This window comes from Misgurnus anguillicaudatus, chromosome 23 (genome assembly GCF_027580225.2).
Source record: "Misgurnus anguillicaudatus chromosome 23, ASM2758022v2, whole genome shotgun sequence".
In the NCBI taxonomy this organism is placed as follows: Eukaryota; Metazoa; Chordata; class Actinopteri; order Cypriniformes; family Cobitidae; genus Misgurnus; species Misgurnus anguillicaudatus.
In genome coordinates this window covers 6,048,902-6,066,863 of record NC_073359.2, presented here as the reverse complement: position 1 = coordinate 6,066,863, position 17,962 = coordinate 6,048,902, and positions in this window count along the sequence as shown.

Below are 17,962 nucleotides of genomic sequence, written 5' to 3'. Positions count from 1 at the left end.
CAACCACCCATAACACCATAGGAACTGCATGCATAGGCCCTAGCAATCAACCACGTTGCAACCACAAAGCATTGCGGTGGTGACTTTTGGTTGAGTATTACTCACATTTCTTACAAGTTTTGCAAACATTAACCTCTACGGTGTTATTTCCACTTACATCTATTTTTGTACCCGCATCGTGATGTGCCTTAATTCCTTCATCCATCCGTCTATTTTTTCATTTCCTTTCCCATTTCTGTTCTCTCTACATCTTTCTTGACCTTGGAGAGCCCCCATGAGTGATGGATTGGGGATAATGTAATGGCAGGTTCTGTACTGTAGATTAATGATGTTTGGCTCGGATTAACAGGTTTTCTTCTGTTGGGTGAAGATTATAGTTTCAGAGTTTTTTAAGGAAAGGGGTTGTTCAGGATATGTTCCTTTTAATGGGTTATATCTATAACATTTTTTGTTCATTCTTCTCCCTACTGGACAAATATAGACATGCAAGGTGCCTTGCAGGAGTTACCACCCCTATAGTAAAGTTCCACCCTGTTTGTAATCCCATTAGCTGTCGCAGTACCCAGGCACATTACAGACAAAAACCAGCTGCTCTAGGATCAGATGAGCACTGTCAACTCTTTCCTTTATTAGCTTAGTCGGAAAGCCAAACGGATCCAGGAACAGCAGTTTTATTTAGGAGGCAGCATGGGGGTTTGACACCAGACTTTATTTACAGTCTGATTCAGACAGGGTGCAGTTTGTTGTGACGGATGGTTTGATCTGGGCTGAGGCGGGTGGAGGGATGTGCTTTGACCACCACCAGATAATATTTTTCTGTAATGAACACACAAATCATCTTCTTTACACTGCAAAAATTACTTTCTTACTTAGATTTTTTGTCTGGTTTTCAGTAGAAATATCTAAAAATTCTTAAATCAAGATGTATTTTCTCGATGATCAAAATTACCTAAGAAAATAAGTCTAGTTTTTAGACAAAAAAAAAAGATTAAACTTAAACTTAATTAAACTTAAACTTTTTGCTTGTTTTTCACAAATTCTCTTAAATAAATTATATATTTTTTGTAGTAGATCTTATTTTTTCTTCATTGTTGTTTGAACATAATTTATTTGAAAGATCTGACTGTGGCTTTTTATATGAGTTTATATAAACAAGAAAACATATTTTATATTAAATAAAAAATAAATTACTCTTTTACTGTGACTTTGAATAATAGATTTAAGAATACATCATTTTTTATTTCTACTTTAAAATGAAATCATTACGAGACACTGGAAAAAATGACTTTCGTACTTAGTTTTTTTTGTCTTCTTTTCAGTAAAAATATCTAAAAAGTCTTAAATTAAGATGTATTTTCTTGATGAGCAAAATGACCTAGGAAAAAGGGTCGTTTTAGACAAAAAATATAAACTTTAAGTAAATTTGTGCTTAAAACAAGCAAAACATTTAATTCAAGAAAACTTTTTTTATTCCATTGGCAGATTTTTGTTGTTTGTTTTACAAATTCACTTAAATTGTATATGTTTTGTCTAAAAAAGGTCATTTTGCTAATTGAGAAAATACATCTTAATTTTTTTTTAATTTTTTAAGTGAGAAAGTCATTTTTTGCAGTGGACTATATCTTAAGGGCTTATAAAAAGGAATGCTTTTTTATTTATATATATTGTCCAAAAATGTCACATATATACTATATACATTTATAATTTTAGTTACTTAAATTTAGTGTTTAATTTATGCAAATGCACTATTTTACAGTGCAATACTGGTTTAAGTTTCTGTAATGTTTTTTTTATTCACTAGATGGCGCCATAGAAGCATTTAATACAGTGGAATGGGTCAGTTTGATAATGCAGTAAACCTGTTCTAGACCTGAGTTTAAAATAAGGAGTGTGTTTCGAATCCTGGGCAACCTTTTATTTACTCAAGATCAACATTTGTTAGAAAAAAAACTATTGCTACCTCAAAGCATAACCATAAGATAAATTATAGGTGAATAACAATGTTAGAAGTACCTTATCCTGGTTGTAAGCCAGTGGTGGCTTCTTTTTTCGAGCGTGTCTTGACAAAATTAGTGCCTGCTGCATACGCGTGCAAGGATTTATGATAAAAGAGATGCGTGTGTTTGCCAGATAGAGTTAAGTGTTAAGTTGATGTCTTGCGAGTATTTTGTGAATGTTAGTGTCTCTTTTATCATAAACGCTTTGGATTCTTAACGCTTTGGCACTTATTTTGGCATGACACATGATGCACATGGTTCACATGATGCAACAAACAGATATTTTGAAAACACGAGCAACACACATGACACTCCGAACAAATATATTGAATTTGCGACCCTTGGAAGAGAAGCCATTGGCCGCCACTGTTGTAAACATAAACTTCACACTACTTTAAACATTTATATTTGTGACCCAGGACCACAAAACCAATCCTAAGGGTCTTTTTTATTATTTAGGCTATACATCTTCTGATACTGACTTAATAAGATGTTTACTAGGATAGGACGATATTTGGTCGAGATACATCGGTGCAAAAAATGTAAATATTGAGAAAATCACCTTTAAAGTTTTCCAAATGAGGTGATTAGCAACTGCATCCAATCACAGAAATACAGTTTTGATATATTTATGGTAGGAAAATTATCAAAATATTTTTATGAAACATGATCTTTACATAATATCCCAATGATTTTTGGCATAAAAGATATCCAAACAATGTATTTCCGGCTTTTGATACAAATATACTTATGTGACTTACAACTGGTTTTATGGTCCAGTGTAACATTTAGGCATTTGGCAGATGCTTTATCCAAATCAGTATATAATTTTTATCAATATGTATGTTCGAATCCATGACCTTAATGCTGTAAAGGAACGTGCCAACTTTTTGGGACTTTAGCTTATTCACTGTATCCCCCAGAGTTAAACAAGTCCATACATTCCCTTTACATCTCCGTGCAACCCGTAAAACTATGTCTGACGCACCCACCGGTAGCACAGCCCAGCACAAAGACCGGAAGCAAATGGCTCCAGCTAGCATACTGCTCCCAATAAGTCATAGATATATACACTAGATGTCGCCTTGGGGGTCTAAGCATGCGTCAAAACCGCCGCCATCCTGGAACAGGGGTCTTGTCATAGGAAGTAGGTAGGTAACGCTGCTATCTCCGCCTGTACTTCGAATTCATAGACAATGCCAGACTTTTGTGCTGTGTATTGATGTTAGGTCCACTGTTAGAAAAAGTAGATTTTCATAATATCAAAATTTTTATTTTTTTCTGGACTCAATGCTAAATAGATGTCTGAGCCAAAAGAAAACGAAGAAAATCGCATCCATGACGATTTATGGTGATTTTATTTCCGTTACAGCATTGCCTACAATGACGCTGATGCGGGGTTCCCCTGTTTCAAGATGGCGGCTCTATTTGACGCATCTGGTCCAATGAACTGCCGTAGCCAAGGCGACATCTAGTGTACATATCTATGCCAATAAGAGACAAAATAACGCCAACATTTTCCTATTTATATGTTGTGATTTGTATAGTCACAGCATGTACAAATAACAAGGTCATATGACAAGGTATAACAAGGTCTTTTAACCGTATACATGAGTGATTTGCTCCAGGCAGCACCTGGTGAGGAGCAGAGAGTTGCGCTAATCACTCCGCCCAAGTAGCAGTGGTTCACCTTATAAGAATATAGTTCCCAGTATGTATATTGTTGAAAGATAGCTGTGTCTCATATGACCTTGTTATTTGTACACGCTGTGACTATACAAATCACAACATATAAATAGGAAAATGTTCGCGTTATTTTGTCACATTGTGAGCAGTATGCTAGCTGGAGCCATTTACTTCGAGTCTTTGTGCTAAGCTAGCTAGGCTAGCAGTGGGTGCGTCAGACAGAGTTACGGCACACACAGAGATAAAAAAAGGTATGTATGCACTTATTTAACTCTGGGGGATACGGTGAATAAGCTAAAGTCCCAAAAAGTTGGCGTGTTCCTTTAACTTATCCCTCAAATCTGACTAGTTTATTTGAATGTTGTCTCAAGGTCAACAGTGATGTTGAACCAGGAAAATCTCTCACTTGGCCAAATCAATCAGGCCATGAAACTAAAGTCATGTGCAGTAACGTATTGCTTACAGTAGCACCAACTGTAATATGCCATTATGCGTGCAAATGTGTATTAAGTATTACAGCCTGTGATTACTTTAGTAATTAAACTACGGGCCAAGAAATGAGAAACTATCTATATATATATATATATATATATATATATATATATATATATATATATATACGATCTAAAACAAACTATGTATTAGTTTTATTAAACATATTTAGTTTTTTATCTGGAATTATTTGTGCAAATCATCAGTTCAGAATTGATTCCATAAGCAGAAATGTTTATACAATGGCTACAAAGCAGAGTTTATCCTTTCTTTAAAAAAAGTGTCACACCGATTTGCACAGACCGTGAACCACTGGCCATTGTGTAGCCTACTGTGTGTTTGGTTGTGTGTGTGTCTTGATAATTCAAAAAGACTTTGTGCATAAGAAAACTGTCCAAAGCAATGATGTGAATGAATGACTTAAATGTTTGACATCATATACCTTTCCCGATGCGCGTTTTGTCTTTCATGGAGAGAGGACAGAGCAGATGAATAGAGTAAGGAAAGCAAAATATAATAGGAGTGTGTTTCTCATGCTGTTTAATCTCCAGACATTCTCTAATTTCTCTAATTATCAGGCTGCTAAGCAAACAGAGGCAAACAGGCAGGAATTGGCCGTCTCCTGCGGCTTACACACCAGGGGGTGGTGTCTAATTTGAGGGAAGACCCCGTCCATCTCTTGCAAAAACACATCTAGGGCTACCAGCTCTGCCCCTCCCTTTCGACCCCTGCCCAAAAGCACCGGCTTTATGGCAGATGGCGTAGTTCACCCTCCCTCTGAACTTCCACTCCACCCCCATCCTCGGCAGCTTTTGTGCCCCTGTGCGTGCTGTGTTAGGGGGCTGCGACAACAACAGCCCCCCCAACGCTTCCTCCCGCCCTGCCTTGCTATTGTAAACGGGGTTCATGCTTTACGCGCGATCAGGTGCCCTAACAGGGTTGTCAGGACCCCGAAAAATCGTTTTAATCCCAACAGTGGTGCGTCATGGCCGCTGGAGTCCATAGTGCTGTCTTGACACACTTGACCGGGTTTGATCCCAACGCCTGTAGTTTTCAGTTCACTTGTTACTGACTTGTTTGTTTCGTTGAGAGGGTAAAACGTAAGGCAAGGTCACAGAAACACTAAATTTCTCAGTTTTCCAATAAACAGCCCAATAAACTCATCACTGCATTGCAGCTAAACCCAGAGGAAAAGAGATTTGTTCTCAGCTGTGTTTCAAGTATCAACTTTGTCTCGGATGTTTCTCTTAATTAATTAGGAGAAAATAGAGAGTACAAATGAGACCACTGAGGGACCGTTTACACAACAACATTTTCAGCCAGAAAATGTTTCTGCTGTTTGGCTGTTTGTTTACGTGACAGCAGCATTTTGGGGTCATAAAAAGGCAAACTTTTGATGACGGGCTTTGAAGTTGCGTGATTTTGAAAAAGACGCCTTGTCGTTTCTGCACTGTAAAAAATGTCTGTAGAAATTACAGCATTAATGGGTATTACTGGCAACTAGCTGCCAGTAACTTACTGTAGATTTTACATTTATGTTATTTACTGGCAACATTTTGTTCAAAGTTAAATGAACATGAAACATTTTTTGACTTTATCTTCTACAGTAAGTTACTGGCAACCAGCTGCAAAATTACAGCAATTTTTTTTGTGTGTGTAAACTACACTGTAAAAATTTTGCTGTAGTTATGCAGCTGTTTCCCAGTAATTTACTGTAAATGTGATTTACTGGCAACAGTTTATTTGAAGTTAAATGAACATTAAACATTAACAAGTCTTAATCTGTACAGAATAAAACTAAAATAACAGCCTCATGCAAAGCATTCTGGGAACCAAAAGTCCTTATCAACCTTTTTTCTGTTTTTTTTTCTTTAAGATCTTGGTTCCCAGAATGCTTTGCATGAGGCTTTTATTTTAGTTTTATTCTGTAAAGCTGTTGTCAGTAAATAACATAAATGTAAATCTACAGTAAGTTACTGCCAAACAGCTGCCAGTAATACTGGGATGGCTAACGATTAATCTCGATTAATCTAAAGCAGAATAAAAGTTTTTGTTTACATCATATTTGTGTGTGAACTGTGTATAATAATAATGTATATCTAAATATGCACACATGCATGTATAATTTTAAGATTTTTTTTATATATTAAGTATTTAAATGTACATATAAATTATGCATACATATACAAATGTGTGCATTTATCCATACAAAGTTATTATACACAGTTCACACGCATATATGATGTAAACAAAAACTTTTATTCTGCTATAGATTAATCGCGATTAATCATTTGCCAGAATTTTTTTTTACAGTGAACCGCAAATCTGTGATAACGATGACGTCAGGCACATGTAGGGGGGCCATTCGTGCCAGTTCCGCCGGACACATCCTGAACATGTTTTCAGGTGCGTTCTCCGGAAGTTGCGTTGGTAGACTGCATACGTCATCATGGTTTAATATTTTGGGTTCAATTTCAAAAAAGCAACCATTACATTTCAAGGTAAGAATGAAACTACAATGATTGTATGTCTTAATGTGTAACGGTACATTCACATGGTATAGAAGCGTTAACGCTTGATGGAAGGCTTGTCTGAAGCGTGGCCAACAGTCAATCACAGTGGCCGCTATACATGCTCCATTCTTCCATAAACGTAATTGGTTGGCTTTGCCTAGGTTATTTGCATAAGGCGATCTGATTGGCTGACGCATGCGTTGGCGCTTGAAAAGTTGTGAAATTTATTTCTCAACGCCATGGTTGCATAACAACCACCTAACATTGGATAATTTTTAACCCATTTAACCCAACATGTGTCCTGTCCAATATTTACCCATTATGGGTCAAAATGAACCCAGCCATTTTTAGAGTGTGTTTATAAAAAACACTACAATATTATTTTTTTTAAATAAGAATTGTCAGTGATTTCATTGGAACTTTAAACTATAAACGAAGTATGCCACGTTCGCTTTAAAACATTTAAAAAACGTGTCCCCTGATAAGCAACTACTCTGTGGATGAATCTCCACCCATATTTTTCTTCTGCAATTGCATTACTTTTTAGATATTAATGCGCAATGATATTTAATATCCTGTCTCAGACAGCAACTTGTTAGCGACCTTTACCTTAGTGAGGTATTAATGGTTTGTTTTATGTTGGAGAATAAAAGCAGAAAATATGTTGAGCTTGCACTCTAAAACATGCGGGGATGGCATTCTGGTAACCCAGAAAATGTTTATATTTCACCAAACAACCCATCATACGGAAACTCGTGTTATAGTCACAAAAATTTGTATTAATTTATTCGTGTCCATGGAACAAAATTAAACTTTTTGCGTGCCTTGAGCATGAATGTCTTTTTCGTGTCACTCGCACGAATTTCTATAAATAGTTTTTTGTGTGCGTTGCACGACTTTTCGTTTCATTTTATGTATTGTTTTCTTGTTGTTTTTTTTCCTATTTTCTTATCATTGTCGCATGGGTTAGGGTTAGAATGACTTTCTGTTACATTTTTAGACATCCCAACCCCAACTCTAACCCCAACTTCAGGCGAGAATATAGTTTTAAAAGCGGAAGAAAAACATGTAATAAAAGTACACCCCAACCCCAAGCGACAATGATTTAAAAATAGGACGATTTTTTTTAAAACAATACATAAAGTGACACAAATAAGAAAGTCGTGTCACGGACATTAAAAACTATTTATAGAAATTCGTGTCACGAAAAAGACATTCGTGCTCAAGGCACAAAAAAGCTGAATTTTGAGCCATGAAAACAAATTAATTAATCAAATCTTTCGTGACTATAACACAACTTGCCGTGAAATCATGTTGCACAGTAGGTAAAATTACATCCCAGCATGTTGAGTTCTCGATCCCTTTTTGAAAAAATCCCACCATTTGGAATGACGGGACCGAAAACCAAATACAAAATAACTGCAGCCAATAAGCCATTAGTACACTCTAAAAAATGCTGTTTTTTTACCCCAAGGCTGGGTCACTATTGGACAGAACACACTGCTGGGTTTAAATGACCCAACTGCTGGGTTATTGTCAACCAACCATGTTGAAACAACCCAGCAGTTGGGTCATTTTTAACCCAGCAGTGTGGTGTGTCCAATAGTGACCCAGCCTTGGGTTAATAAAAATCCAGCATTTTTAGAGTGTATCCTTGGGCTCACGATCATGTTTTGTTGGATATGTTTGCTTTTGGTCTTGAAAAAATTATTTTCTTTTGCCACAGTTTAAAGCATAATATGGATAGATCACAAATGTTAACTCTTTAAAATAATGTAGACCTAGTGACCACTTACTACATTAAATGAACTCTTGAGGTAATAAAACAGACTATTTGTCGCAATTGTCTTCTTGCACACCTTGCAATTAACATTTGAAAATCTTTGTTTAGTATCTGTTTCCTGAAACCAAACATATCGTAGTGCATTTTTGGGGACAAATTCATCATCCTCTCCTGTGCCATTTTGATATAATGACGTTATGTTTCGTGCTACTCTTGAGACGTGAAGATGAAGTGATATTGCCTTTGGTATCATCTTCGGCACATTAATCCAAATTTTTAACAATATTCAATATCCGCAGTATTCTGGCATTTTAAATCTTCATGACAATTATTTCAATAATATTTAATATTCAATATGTCACCAGTCCTAACAAGTTTACAACTTCCTAATCTTTGAAGTCCTGTGAATGAAATAATATGTTTACTGAAATCTAAAAATACTGAAGGTAATACATTTATTTCCATGGATTTTCTTTCTGATTAAAGATAAGTCTAAACTTGGGACAGACCAAATGTGACCCTGAAAACCAGTCATAAGTTGCACAGGTATATTTGTAGCAATAGCTAATTATTGTATATTTTTCGTTAGGATATTGAGTAAAGATCATGTTTCACGAAGATATTTCCTACCATAAATATATAATAATGTATTTAAGGACTTCATTTGGACAACTTAAAAAGCAAATTTTTTTAATATTTTGATTTTTTTGCACCCCCAGATTCCAGATTTTCAAATAGTTGTATCTCGGCCAAATATTGTCATATCCTAACAAACCATACATCATAAATGGAAAGCTTATTTATAAATCTCAATTTTAGAAAATGTACTATTAAGATTTACGGTACCCTGACATGTGAAAGAAAGTGAAAATTACTAAATTCAAAAGTTGATATTTTCACGAGGCACACAAAAGCCACCCTTTTGGTGGGAGTCCTTGGCCAGTTTGGTTCCAATGAACTATTCCTCTCAGCTCTTCCATGCAGCTTAAAACTTAATCAAAACGTCAATTGCACAATGCAAGATTTTGCTCGGTCATGAGTGTTATGTAACCGTTAAGGGAGTTCTGCATCCCTGAGGTTATCTCCATGACAACAGGGTTCAAGTCTCTAGGGACCCTTGGCACACGCGACCCTTCTAAGGTCAAGACCCTCGGGGCCTGGGGGTGGGGACACGTGTGGGTTAAAGGTCGCTGGACACCGAAAGCGGATTGGGAAAAGGTTACGGCGACACGGGCCGAGGTCACCTTGGAGAAAGCCTCACATCTCCATAGCATTAGTTGTGGTCACAAACTAAAAGAAGTGCCTTCTGACCATCAAAAACATCATGACCCTTGGAGCGGATGGCACACGCCACCGATTTAATCTGATTGACAGCTAATTCACAACCCTGTTTTACCCTCTTTCCTAAATCTAGCATCTCCTTCTTTTGCCAAGTGGGTGAATCTGTACTTGCCTCAACTCTGTGATGTTTGTATCCACGTTTCCCGATATTATGTATAGTGGAGGATTAATGTACAATTCCTAAACCTTGGCATTTCTTAACCTTGAATATTTATCCCAGATTTGGCAGAATTTCACGATTCTGTTCTCACGTTGTAGGCAACAGAGCAAGGAAGAAAATGGGAGGTGAATAGAGAAAAAAATCAATACTTTGCGTGTCCACGGATGACAAATGCAGCGACCGAAGACGCCAAGATCAGTTGGCCGGTGTGGAGAGACAGAATACAGAAACAGAATAAAAATCGAGGGTGGTGGGGGTTGGTGGAGTTGAAAAAAAGAGTTAGAGAAGAATGTTTTCGCAAAAGGGCCCCCGATCCCTCCTTCCTCTTTTCATTGTGTTGTTTTTCTCTCTTTTTTGTGAACTGTAACACTCGGTTCGCTTTGTTATCGCGTGACACTCATGCACAATTCCCTGAAATTCCTGATTATCCATATTTCTCACTCATGCTTGCGATACCATACTATTTATTACTAAAAGCAAAATAGAAAAGAAAAGGGTGTTGGGGCAAGATTTGTGGCAGCTCTTGCCCCACCTGCCATCCGTCCATGATGGAGGGGGTGAAAGAAGAGTAGAGCGGGGAGCCGCATCTCTCTTTCCCTCGGCTAACTCAGCCTGACAGGCCGGGAACGCAGACTGCAGAGAGGAGGAGGATGAGGAGGCGGGGCCTCTCCCCCCACCCACCAATCACACGCTCCCATCGCTCTCAGCCACTGGCAGCAGGGCGAAAACAGTAGCAGGGCTAAAGCTAGTGGTCCTCTCCTCTTCTGCCTTCTCTCTTTCTATAACACTCAAGGCATGGAGTACTATTCCTCCATCTTCCGGGCGTCACGCCTCTCTCCTCCACCCTGGCTGACCACTGCAGTGCATCCGCGAGGTACTATCTCCCTCTCCTTACAATTACCTCTTCTCTTCCTTCGGCTCTCGCTCACGTACGTTCGGCATGGCTTGTTGCTATCGTAGATTGTTCAAAAGAACTTTTTGGTGAACATGCGGCTGCTTGAGATCTTGCTTGGGATGTCGTTTTTGTCTATTCGTACTAATAATCTTAAATGAATAATGTTTCTTTCAGTGATTAAGTTCTGGTTTTATTGCAGATTTAATCTACTGCATGGCACTCGAGTAGTAAACACATGTTTATGTTTTGACTCCACCATGAACAGCAGGTGCTCCTTTGCAAGATGTATATTTATAAAATATTTATTTTTCTTATGTTTTCGATAACTTGATGGAATTCAGTTTTACAACTTTTCTATTTTAATGCATATTTTTGTTTGAAAAAAAATGCATCCTACAAAAATGCGCAGATATTTATGAATGCACTTCTTTATTATATATCATAGGCTTTTTTTTCCAAATTTCTGGATCTTTAAGCTTTGATATCCATATATCCACACATATATCTGTTCACAGCAGCATGGCACACTTCTGTAGGCACACTCCAGAGTAACACCAGTGTGTCCACCCCCTCTCCTTTCTCTTGTATTGATTGGTTAATGGCATTATTTGTGGAGTGTGCCTCTCCGGACATAAACCCTTTTTGGCCCCCTCGCTGCATTCGCGTATACGTGTTTGGTCAACAGAAGGCCATTGAAGCTCGACCAATGGTCATCTTTCAGCATTATTTGCTTTCACACCAAAGGTCAGGGGGGGTCACAAGAAGTCAGGGGGTAATAAGTTTAACCCTGATAGGGCCAAGGTCACTTTTGGCGTGACTCCAACGACATCTAATCAATACACGATCCTCTTCCTCGAATTCGGAACTGGACCGTTTCCTCGTTCTCAAAAGGAGCCAGATAAACAACAACCTTGCGTCACCACGTGCACACTTAAAAGCTTTTAAATCATTCATTCGAATGTGTTTTAAATATGTATCTCAGTGTTTTGGTGTGTACATTGCAAGAATTCATGTTTAATAAAGTATCCGTTCAGACGCTCTAAGGTGCAACCAGCCAATTGTTGGTGGCGGTGCAGGGCAACGCCCACCCGACAGATTTGTGAAGCTTCTAGAAATTATTCAATCTGCGCCTCTGCACCTGCATGTCTGGTCTTAATCTTTACGCACATTAAAATGAATTTATTTGTGTTTTAAAATTGGTAGACGAAAATTTGCTTTACAATCCTGTATCGATATTCTCATACCAATACGTACCAATATGAACATTTTTGGGATAAAGGAGATTCAACCAAAATCCGATGTCATACAGTAATGAGTTACGAAAGTAAAACAGCACCGACGTCCAATGCATATGGAACAAATCTGACCATTTTTACTACATACGGATGTAAGTTTTTGTCATGACCCAGATATCATTATAATTTCACTGGGGATTCCTTCACACTTTATTTAAACAAAGGCAGCAAAAAATCGTAAAGTTGCACTAAGAGTAAAAGTCCTGAGAGAAAACTGGCAGGTGTGGCTGTGCCGTACCTTGTGACAGAAACCGACTAAATGTTTAACTATGAACGAACGGTAGTGTGGGAAGGCCACCGGCTGGGCCGTTGCACGCGATAAGAGCCTCCATCTTCACTGAGTCAGCCATTTTACCACTAATCTCTTTCACTACAATTTACTACTAACCTGATCTTCTGGCCTTCACTACACATCCAGCAATCAAGCTATTTTTATCAATTGTACTAGTTTCTTACAAAAAGTTTGTATAACGTACACTTTCGTCATTACGTAACGGCATGAGCGCGCACTATTATAAAAAATTACCAATAAATATAATTTTAAATGTTTTTCATAAAATTTGTTTAGAAAACTGTAATGATTGTATTGTATAATAAAAAGGGGTAAAAGCTGAACACTAGCCCCTTTTTGCGAATTTTTCATATGGGTGATTCTCACGAAATCCAGACTTAGAAGGTGTCCAGCATCAGATTTTTTAAAAAGCCCTTAAAGCCAATTTATTTTTACACATATAAGATTAAGGTCTGAACTTTCTATAACCATCATTTTTAGAGGATTTAAAAAATATTTCCTGTAGAATTATTTTAATTTTTTTAAATTATCATTACCAAAAATGATCATTACCGCAACATGATATTACATTAAATATATGCATTTACTAACTCATGTTTCGGTAATGAGAACTTAAAAAGTTGTCTAGGTACTATGACAAACAAAATTTCAACTTTTATCTGGAGAGAAAAAATAAGAACTGCTTGGTAGCCATCTTGAGTGTCACAATCAATTATGTCCCTTCCAACAATTTTTGTTTGAAAATGTTAGTTCCTTGAGGGCTTAAAAACAATGATTGAAAATTGTTGCGGAGGATGAGAAAATTGGTGTTTCCTTATTATTGTCTCTAGATTTACCAATGATTACCAAACACCACATATTTCTTTACTGTAAATGTTTATAGTATAACATGCACTGAAGCTTTTTATTTTTTAGATTTTTTAATTATAAATATTTCCATGTCAAAGAACCCAAATCCAGTCATGTACACGTTGCGGTAATGAACATTTTCCCCTTAAATGTGGAAAAAACAACAAAAATCATGTGCAAAATAGTACATGAAGAGATGTTGTAACTGTATGCTTCTTATTTTGTTACTCTTTTTTATCAAAATGTTTCATGACACCTCATAAGTCTAATTTTGCAAGAATCACCCACATGTGAATTGAACAAATAAATTAAGCAAATTCACTTACGGCTTTCCTAATGTATTTATTTACATGCCGCAGATGCAAACTGATTCCAGTTGAGTGACATCGAACAACAAAGAAACAAACTAAATCACGGGATGCGCTAAATAGGGTGAACTTTTAAGATGCGTAATTTTACGTAAAGAAATCTCGATTGAAACGTGCACTTTATATGTGTGTACATTGTCAAAACAGATGCGTTAGCTCATTAGCCTGAACTTCTTATCAAGGAAACTTTGTAAGAGCTGTATTATGATATAAGCTGCGTGGGGTAAAACCTCTATAAGCAGAACCGTGCTAGACAGTGTTACCAGGCCGCATACACTCAATGCTCTTTAACACGCAAATGCTACATTCCTCCCGTCCCGCTGGAGACACCGGCGGGGAAAAATGAGCAAAAACACTTTTCAGATTGCAAGAAACCCAAGCAACGGTTAAACATGAAGTAGTGACCTGCGCGGAGGAACGCCTAGTAAAGCATGAGGGAGCGAGATAGATCAATGAAGGGGGGTCATTGGAAGAGAGGGTTTGCTGCTTTACAGGCGGGGAGAGATAGGGTGGGATTTCACAGGATTGAAGCACATGCTCTCACCACGGCGAGAGCCAAAGATGTATAGTAGACGTGTATGTGTGCGTTTGCAGTGCAAGGCCCAGGTATCCTGGGACAGTATCTTAAGGGGAAAAGGCAAGGTAAGGCATCTTATTAATAAATATATGATAAACTGAAATTTCTGAAATCGGAAACTGGAATCAGGGTTCGGAGATCGTAAAGTGCGGTGTAATTTTTTCCCCAAAAATGTTAGGGCCGTCGTTTCAAAAGGAAATTTTATTTATATGTAGATTGCACATTTTGCAAATTAGTAATTTTATGATGAGATTTTATTTCTCAAAAAGTGCTTTGTCATGACGGGCCCCTGGCCCATATGGCACCATCAGTAATTCAGTTGATTGCAGTAATGCATTGATCAGTGAAGCCACTATACTGTACATGCACATCTGTTACTTTTTACATTCAGCTTGACCAGCTTTAATAACTGAACAGATAAGCTAATAAATAAAAATTAGTTATTTTTTATAGATATGCGCATAACATTTATTATTCATATTAATGCGAATAGGTTTTATATTAAATAATTATTTTAAGGTCTTATTGTCAACTTAATGTCACACGACACTACTGTAACTGTATAGATTTCTCTGTATTGTATTACATTACATAGTTTTTTAACTCATGGTTGGGTAAAATGTAAACAAACACAACTGTTGAGCTTAAAATGACCTATGCCGAGTTATTCTAACTCATGCTTGGGCTAAAATGAACTTTTTTTAAAGGATTAATCCATCCAGATAATTTACTCACCACCATGTCATCCAAAATAATGTCTTTCTTTGTTCAGTCGAGAAGTAATTATGTTTTTTTAGGGAAAACATTCCAGGATTTTTCTCATTTTAATGGACTTTAATGGACCCCAACACTTAACAGTTTTAATGCAGTTTAAAATTGCAGTTTTAAAGGACTCTAAACGATCTCAAACGAGGCATAAGGGTCTTATCTAGCGAAACGATTGTCATTTTTGACAAGAAAAAAAAAAGGAATTTTAAACCACAACTTCTCTTCAACCTCTTGTAATTGTGTAATGACGTGGAAAGGTCACGCGGTACATATTTGAAACGCACATTTGCGGACCATTTTAAACAATAAACTGACATAAAGAGATTAATTCGTATCATTCGACATACAACAACGTCGGATCGGTCCTCTTTCTAAACACTTGTAAAAGAAAAGATTGACTAATCTTTAATGATTGCATTAGTTCATTTTATCCAAACATGGGTTGAAAAATACTGTATTTTTATATTGTAATAAGCCGTTTGATATGAATATGGTTCAAGTGAGGGAAGGGGTCCACCGCTGGTCTCTTCTCGTGTGCGTTAGCTATCACTAATTCAAGATGACTATTACTCTAATTACCCAGAAGTCCAAGACGTCCAGGGTACCAGAGTAGGAAAACTTTGGGGAACACAATATAACAGCCCTCATTAATGAAACAAATGTAACATCAGAGATCCCTCTGTCGAGGTCTGGCCATATTGTCTTTTTTGTTTTCAATTTTCTTCCAGACAATATGATGACCGAGGGGGGTCCCTGTCCACATCCACGGCCAGTCGGGCTGTTCCACTTTTTCAATTGTTTTTCTGTCCCCGAGTCCCTCTGCCCCTGGTGGGAAAGTATTTAGACTTTAGGTCTGTGACAAATAAAAATGTCATCCTCGTTCAAGTCCACCATGATTGTTTGTGGGCAAGCTGGTGCTCAGATGTCTTGAGATGTTGGGATGGGCTCTGTGCCCTTCGCACACCACCTGTAGTCGAGCCGAGTTCTCGATTGCTGCTGGTCTTTCCTAACAATGCCGTTTGAGGAGCAGGGGTCCTCCGTCCCAAAGCTGAGGCAAATTTACATAGAAACACCATTGTACAGTCAGTCGCTGAATATGGCCACCAACTGACTCATTTCATCTCAGTTTGGAGGGAGAAAAGTGACACAGACCAAAAAGCACTGAGACTTGGGATTCACACTCAAAGTGTAAAATGTTTTATTATTTTGAAAAAAAAAACATTAGCTTTGAAAAGATTTACGCAGTGTACTGTAATGTACAGTTTACGAGACGAGAGAGTGCGGTGTAAACGACTTTATTGACGAACCAAAAAGCCGCAATAAAAACGGACCTGGAAAGTTGAACTCTTTGTGTAACACTGAAAGATTTAACAATTGGCAAAATTAGAAAAAATAAAACATGAAACATAATCAACGAAATAAAAAATAAAGATTTTTGACTAAAATATAATGTTGGACAATTAAGCATTTAATACAATAGTTTTAATAGTAAGTAGAACGTTAAAATAACAGGTATTCATAAAATGCAGTCTTCCGATAGTTAAAAGGGAGGGGCATGTAAATGATCGTATTGACGAACCAAAAAGCCGCAATAAAAATAAACCTGGAAAGTTTAACTTTTTGTGTAACACAAAGATTTAACAATTAGCAAAATTAGAAAAAATAAAGAAACATAATCAACGTAATAAAAAAAAAATTTTTTTTTTACTAAAATATAACGTTGGACAATTAAGCATTTAATATGATAGTTTCAATAGTAAGTAGAACGTTAAAATAACAGATATTCATAAAACGCAGTCTCCCGATATTAAAAGGGAGGGGCATGTAAACGACCTTATTGACGAACCAAAAAAGTCGCAATAAAAAATGGACCTGGAAAGTTTAACTCTTTGTGTAACACAGAAAGATTTAACAATTGGAAAAATTTGAAAAAATAAAGAAAAAAATCAACGTAATAAAAAATAACGATTTTTTGACTAAAATATAACATTGGACAATTGAGCATTTAATACGATAGTTTTAATAGTAAGTGGAATGTTAAAATAACAGGTATTCATAAAACGCAGTCTTCCGATAGTAAAAGGGAGGGGCATGTAAACAACCTTATTGATGTACCAAAAAGCTGCAATAAAAAATGAACCTGGAACGTTTAACTCTTTGTCTAACACAGAAAGATTTAACAATTAGCAAAATTAGAAAAAATAAAGAATGGAACATAATCAACGTAATAAAAAAATATTTTTTTTTACTAAAATATAACATTGGACAATTAAGCATTTAATACGATAGTTTCAATAGTAAAGTAGAACGTAAAATAACAGATATTCATAAAACTCAGTCTTCCGATAGTAAAAGGGAGGGGCATGGGGCATGTAAACAACCTTACTGACGAACCAAAAAGCCGCAATAAAAAACGGACCTGGAAAGTTTAACTTTTTGTGTAACACAGAAAGATTTAACAATTGGCAAAATTATAAAAAATAAAAAATGAGACAATCAACGAAATAAAAAATAACTAAACAAATTAATAAATTTTTGACTAAAATATAACGTTGGACAATTAAGCATTTAATACGATAGTTTCAATAGTAAGTAAAACGTTAAAATAACACGTATTCATAAAACGCAGTCTTACGATAGTAAAAGGGAGGGGTGTGTTTTGTTTTTTCAGACCCAATTTGACACACAACTGTCCCATTTTTTTTCTCTCAATAAATCAATTAAACGATTGTTTTTGAAGGTTTAAATTTTAATACGCATCTTTAATTTCATTGTTTTTATTCAGTAGGGTAGAAAAGAGCCTCGATTCACACCCATCTGCGGTTCTGGATCTCTCTGCCGAAAAACGCACAAGAATTCACGAAGCACAAGACAGATCGTAGACGAACACAAACTGACGACATTTTGACTCGCCATCGTAAGTTCAGTTTAGATTAGAAAGAGTTT